Genomic DNA, 5,882 nt, shown 5'->3' with positions numbered 1-5,882 from the left:
TACTTGAGGCTGGTTTCAGAGTTGATGCTTGCGACATTTCCACTTCGATTCCAGAGAAGAGGGGTTACATGTTCCATTTCCTTTTCTGTTGTTTATTTTCTTTTGTATTTGTTTCTTTCATTATGAGTAGTTAGGGTTGCCGAACCCATTAGGGTTCACCTTTGTTGATGGATTGTGCTTAGTTATCAGATTTTTAATTGCCATTCTTGTAATCTTCTTGCTGTTTGGTAATAAAGTTTGATTTAGTTAATTTGAGACGTTGAATTAATTGTCTTTTAGGTTGTTTCTTGACATTGAGAAATGCTTGTTACAACTGGAATTTGAATAGTAAGAACTGGTAGTTAACACTTAGAGATAAGGTTAATTTACTCGCCGGATTAAGAATTAACAACTTTTAATAGTTCTAAATCATGCTTAATGCTAATCTGTAATAATCTGATAGGAAGAGATTCCATTAGGTTAGTGCAGGTTTAGGAACTCGGTGAGCTCGAGAGAGGAACCGAGTTCGATTCAGGATTTAGGCACGAGTAACCAAGATTGGTAATTTATAAAATCAACCTTAGAATTCCATCACTTAGGTCCCCTTTGGGTTTGTTTCTCTTGTTGCGGTTGTCTTTCGATTGTTAGTTGCTGTTCATTCATTTATTTGCATTCATAGTCATTAATTAATTAATTTAGATTTCTCACACCTTATTTGTTGGATAACATGGCGAGCAGAGTAGCTGTAGGTTCACCCAGATCTCAGGGATCGACCTTGATACTCGCTAGTGCTAGGCCATCACTTGGGTTAGTTCTTGGGGGTATGTAGCGGTGAACTAGAGTGAATTATTTTTGTGTTACTTTAGTCATTATTTGTTTATTTATTTATTCTTTATTCTTAATTTTATTATTTTTATTGATTGGTGGTTGTTTGGTTGTCGGTTTCAAGTAGTTTATGACCAGGAGCTCTAACCTTGATCCTATAGAACCCTTATCTAACCTGGAGTGCTCTCTCAGATTATTGAGACGACGTTTGCAGGTAGTTGAGGAGTTACAGTTCAGGTTCAAAGAGCTAACATGATGAAGAACCATAACCCCCAGGCCGATGACGATCAGAGGACGATGTACGAGTTTGCTCGACCATCTTTGGATGGGATGAAAACTAGTATAGTCAGACCTGCTGTAGCGGCCAACAGTTTTGAGATAAAAGACAATGTTATCCAGATGATCTAGTAGAGCGTACAGTTCGGAGGATTGCCCAGCGAGGATCCCAATGCTCATATCTCTAACTTTTTGGAGATTTGTGACACATTCAGGATAAATAGTACAATTGATGACGCCATTCGGCTGAGATTGTTTCCATTTTCTTTGAGGGACAGAGCAAAGAGATGGTTGCAATCTCTTCCACAGTAGAGGATTACTACCTGGAAGGCGTTGGCCAAAAATTTTTTATATAAGTATTTTCCTCCCGCTAAAAGTGCTAAACTTAGAAATGACATATCTTTTTTTGTGTAGTTTGATGATGAAAGCATGTACGATGCATGGGAGAGGTTTAAGGACCTGTTGAGATGCTGCCCACATCACGGATTGCCAGTGTGGATGTAGTAGGTTCAGACCTTCTACAGCGGGTTGAACCTTACGATGAGGTAGATGGTGGATGCTGCAGCAGGTGGGGCGCTAAACAGTAAGACGCCCGAGCAGGCTCAAAACTTGATAGAGGAAATGGCCATGAACAATTATCAGTGGCAATCCTCTAGGAGCCGACCAGGAAGACAAGGAGTGGTTAACCAAGTGGATTCTATAGCAGCCTTGGCTCGGGGTGAGCTTCTAGCCGAAGATTAACCAACTCTGATCTTGTTCATGAATGTTGGGCTGCGAGTTTTATGGTGGCCCACACTATAGTGCAAACTGTATTGCGGGAGGTATGTTTGCTGCATCTTCCTCTACTTTTCCATCTATTTATGCTGTGTCTTCTGATGTTGAGCAGGTTGATTATATGGGGAAAGCCCTAAGGTAGCAAAACCACCCTTACAACAACACGTACAACCCTGGGTGGCACAATCATCCCAACTTCAGTTGGAGGAACAATAATGCCTAGGGTCCACCTGGTTTTCAGAGACTTCATCGGCCACCAACAAGCCCACTGGGCAGAGCGCGAGGCTCCTCCTCCTGGAAAGAAATCAAATTTAGAGGAGTGATGGTTGCTAATTGTGTTAGCTACAATCTAAGGCAGTGTACCTATCTATACAGTCTAACACTAATGGCGAGTATCAAGGTCGTATTCCTCAGGAAAGTGAAAGCCCAGAGTTACTCCTTTGTTCTTTGTTATATTAACCTAAAATGAATGATGAATAATTTCTAAATTAACTAATAGCTACAAGCTAAATTTTAAGGGAGATGCAGGAGTAAATGGATAAATGAAATAACCAAGACAAGAAAGCAAACCCAAAGGGAACCTAAACTAGTTAGCAATCAAACAAAAGAAAAAGGATTGATGAATCCAATTATGCTACCCGTGGATGAATTCTTAACTGAATTCGGTTTCTCTCTCGAGATAACCGAATTCTTAAACCTAATAACCTAAAGTTGGAATCTCTTCCTAACGATTGATTCTTAAATTAGCATTAAGCTTTAATCCGCCTCTATTAAGCTTTGTTAATTCTTAATCCGGCTAGTTAATTATCCTTATCTCTAAGTGATTATTAACCAGTTCTTGCTATTCAAAATTCCAATTGCTAAATGGACTTCTCAATCACATAAAGCAATCTAAACACCACAATTCACAATGTCTCATGAATAATGCATTATCTTATTAATACTAAAAGTAAGAAGAATACAAAATTAACTCAAATAATCCAACAATATAATATTAAGCCAACATAGTAAAGAAATCCTAATGGATTTAATCAATCTAGCTAAACATGTTCATGTTTAAAACAACTAGGAAATCAATTACAATGAAAGAATAATGAAAATGAAACATGTACACCTTTTTTTCTCGAATTGGATGAACAGCTCCAAATCTGGATCCTATATGATTAATCTCCCAAATTGCCTCTTGAATTACTCCCTCACTTAACTGTTTTCCTGCTCGCAACTCTCTCACTGAGGACTTTTCACTCTTTCTTCCTCTCTTCTTCTCTCGGTAGTCGGGCTTGATCAGTGGTGACATGGATCTCGGCATCGCGTCAGTCCCAGGCCGCCACCACAGTCGTCGTGGTTAAATGCCATGCCAATTCGAGGATCGAAAGCCCAATGGTTTGTCAGCCGGAGTCGAGGCCGTGGTGATCCCGACATGTGGCCTTGACTCGGTACGTGCTCTATATTATGTAACGTGGGCTCTTGTCCGATCTTGATGAATTCTTGTCCATTTCTGCATGTATTGATCTATAATTGCTTAAACACTAATGACGGTCCTATAAATGCTCCTGAAATGCAAAAGAACACAAAACACGGGTGATTTGGGAATAAAAGCACAATAATTGCTAAGAACATACGCAATAATATGTAAGCAAATATGTGTAAAACTATGCACATCAAGGAGCTTATGATGAAGTTTATGACGACTACAGAGATGAGGTTCCAACAAACTGATAGTGCACTTAGGAATCAGCAGGCCTTGATTCAGAACTTGGAGACTCAGATTGGCCAAATCTCTAAGATGTTGTCCGAGAGGCAACAAGGAGCGCTCCCTAGCACCACTGAGTCTAACTCGAGGGAGAATGTGAACGCCATCACTTTGCATTCAGGTAAGTTAGTTTCAGCTTCTTATAAGCCTGTTTTTGACGACTCCACTATGATGTGCAGGTTGAGGCAAGCAGTAAGGTTAACAAACCTGAGGGACAAAAGGTGAAACCAATCCCAGTCAGGGAATATCAACCTAAGATTCCTTATCTTGCTGGACTCGAACAAGCAGAAGTGCAAGAACAGTTCAATAAGTTTTTGGATATTTTTAGACAACTGCATATTAACTTGCCTTTTATTGACACATTGAAGTATGCCAAGTTCTTAAAGGACATACTTAGCAGAAAAAGGAATTTGGAGGAGGTAGCCTATGTCAAGCTTAACGAAGAGTGCTCAGCAGTGTTTCAGAGCAAGTTGCCAAAGAAACGTCACAATCTAAGGAATTTTACTATTCCTTGCACTTTGGTTAACTTGTGTGTTGATGATGCATTAGCTGATTTGGGGGCTAGCATAAATGTCATGCCCATTAGTTTGTTCAATAATTTAGGTTTAGGGGAGGCAAAACCCACTAAGATGTGCATTCAATTAGCTGATCGTTCTGTTAAGCTTCCCAGGGGGATTGTAGAGAATGTGCTAGTCAAGGTAGATAAGTTCATATTTCCTATGGACTTTGTGGTTATGGATATGGATAATGAGCATGGTGTACCGTTGATTTTAGGGAGACCTTTCCTTGCCAAGGCTAGAGCTAAAATAAACGTATTTGAGGGAAAGTTAGAACTCAATGTCGGGGATGACTGTGTTACTTTTAGTTTACCCCCATTTGATAGTTCTCCCACCGACCATGTTCATGCCATTTGTAGTATTGATGGAATTGGCCTTGAATGTGATAAGCAACCACAAAATGTACAAATGGATGATGCTATACATGTTTCTTTCCTTGTTGATATTTGTTATTCATATGAAGAAAATAACTTGTATTAATTTGAGACTTTGTACTATGATACACCCAAGAAGGGTAGTTGCAAGTTTGTTTATGACAGGTCACTTAGCCAGGATTTGGAGTGGATGAATGAGCATCCCAATTCGGTTTGGAGAGCACCTCCTTAGTCATCTACTGCACACATTGGACCTCCTCTTTGCGCTTATATGCCTCAAGCCCTAACTTACATTGAGCCCACCTTCTCAATTTGCCCGCGATGCCGGAATGCTGCTGCAGAGTCCAGCTAGACAACTCGAACAAAAAGAAGCGCCTTCGGAACGCATTCCCAAATCTATTTATGCTTTTTGAGTTTTTGGACATCTTTTATTTATGTATTTATTTTTTTAGTTAGATATTTCAGTTTATTTTTAGTTTGTTTTATTTTGAGATGATTGATGTGCGTAGAATACACACATCTAAATAGGGTTTTTAAGGCTGATTTTATGTACATTTGGATGTGAATTGGTCCAAACACTCACCCTATGTATTTGTTTGTGCTGTAGGTCTAAAAGAAGTCAAAGAGTGATAAAGGGAAGAATTGGAGCAGAATTGGACGTCAAAGTTGCCGAAACAAGTCAATTCATGCATGAGGAAGCTGAACACGACCATGTTGGTTTTAACACTGGCCGTGTTCCCAGCACGGGCACCAAAACGGGTCGTGTTGGGTGCATTTGACATCCAAGAAAAAAGAAGCGTTAAGGAGCACGACCACAGAGAGTAATACGGCTATCAGCACGGGGCCATATTCCTAACACAGCCATGTTCACAGCAACACGATGAATTAATTAAAAGAAAGAAAAGAGGAAAATAAAAAATATAACGAGGAGAACGCCCCAAACCCTATTTTTTTTCTCTCTAAGGGTTTTCTGAGATAAAACTAAGAAATAAAAGAGACTTAGATCAAGGTTTCAATTGGATTATATTCGAAGATTGAAGATTGGGCGATGTTCGTTGATTGGCTTCAATTCGAGCAAGAGGAATAAGAATCGATTCAAGATTGGGCAAGAGGAATTGAGGCTGTTTACTCTCATCCAAGGGTGTAATCTGGTTTCTCTACCTTTACTCATTATTGTAATTGAATTCTTGTGGGTTTTGATAATAAACATGATTAGCTAAACTTATTAACCCATTGGGGTTCTTTATCTAGGGATTTTTGTACTTAACTTTTGAATTGAATGTATTGATTCTCAATATTGGTTTGCAATGGAAGTGCTTATTGATTTGTTCTTCATATCGTGTT

At 39.3% G+C, this 5,882-nt stretch overlaps 1 non-coding gene across 1 annotated transcript; it reads right to left on the bottom strand.

Annotated features, from left to right (window-relative positions):
• Positions 1-1,461: 1,461 nt before the first annotated feature.
• On the bottom strand, positions 1,462-1,568 carry LOC112535156. Its single transcript, XR_003079344.1, has one exon. It is a non-coding gene; the product is annotated as a small nucleolar RNA R71 (small nucleolar RNA).
• Between the last annotated feature and the right edge of the window lie 4,314 nt (positions 1,569-5,882).

Source organism: Ricinus communis, chromosome 8 (assembly GCF_019578655.1).
Source record: "Ricinus communis isolate WT05 ecotype wild-type chromosome 8, ASM1957865v1, whole genome shotgun sequence".
In the NCBI taxonomy this organism is placed as follows: domain Eukaryota; kingdom Viridiplantae; phylum Streptophyta; class Magnoliopsida; order Malpighiales; family Euphorbiaceae; genus Ricinus; species Ricinus communis.
The sequence above is the reverse complement of the archived record's forward strand: the minus strand, read 5'-3'. Positions and strand labels throughout refer to the sequence as shown.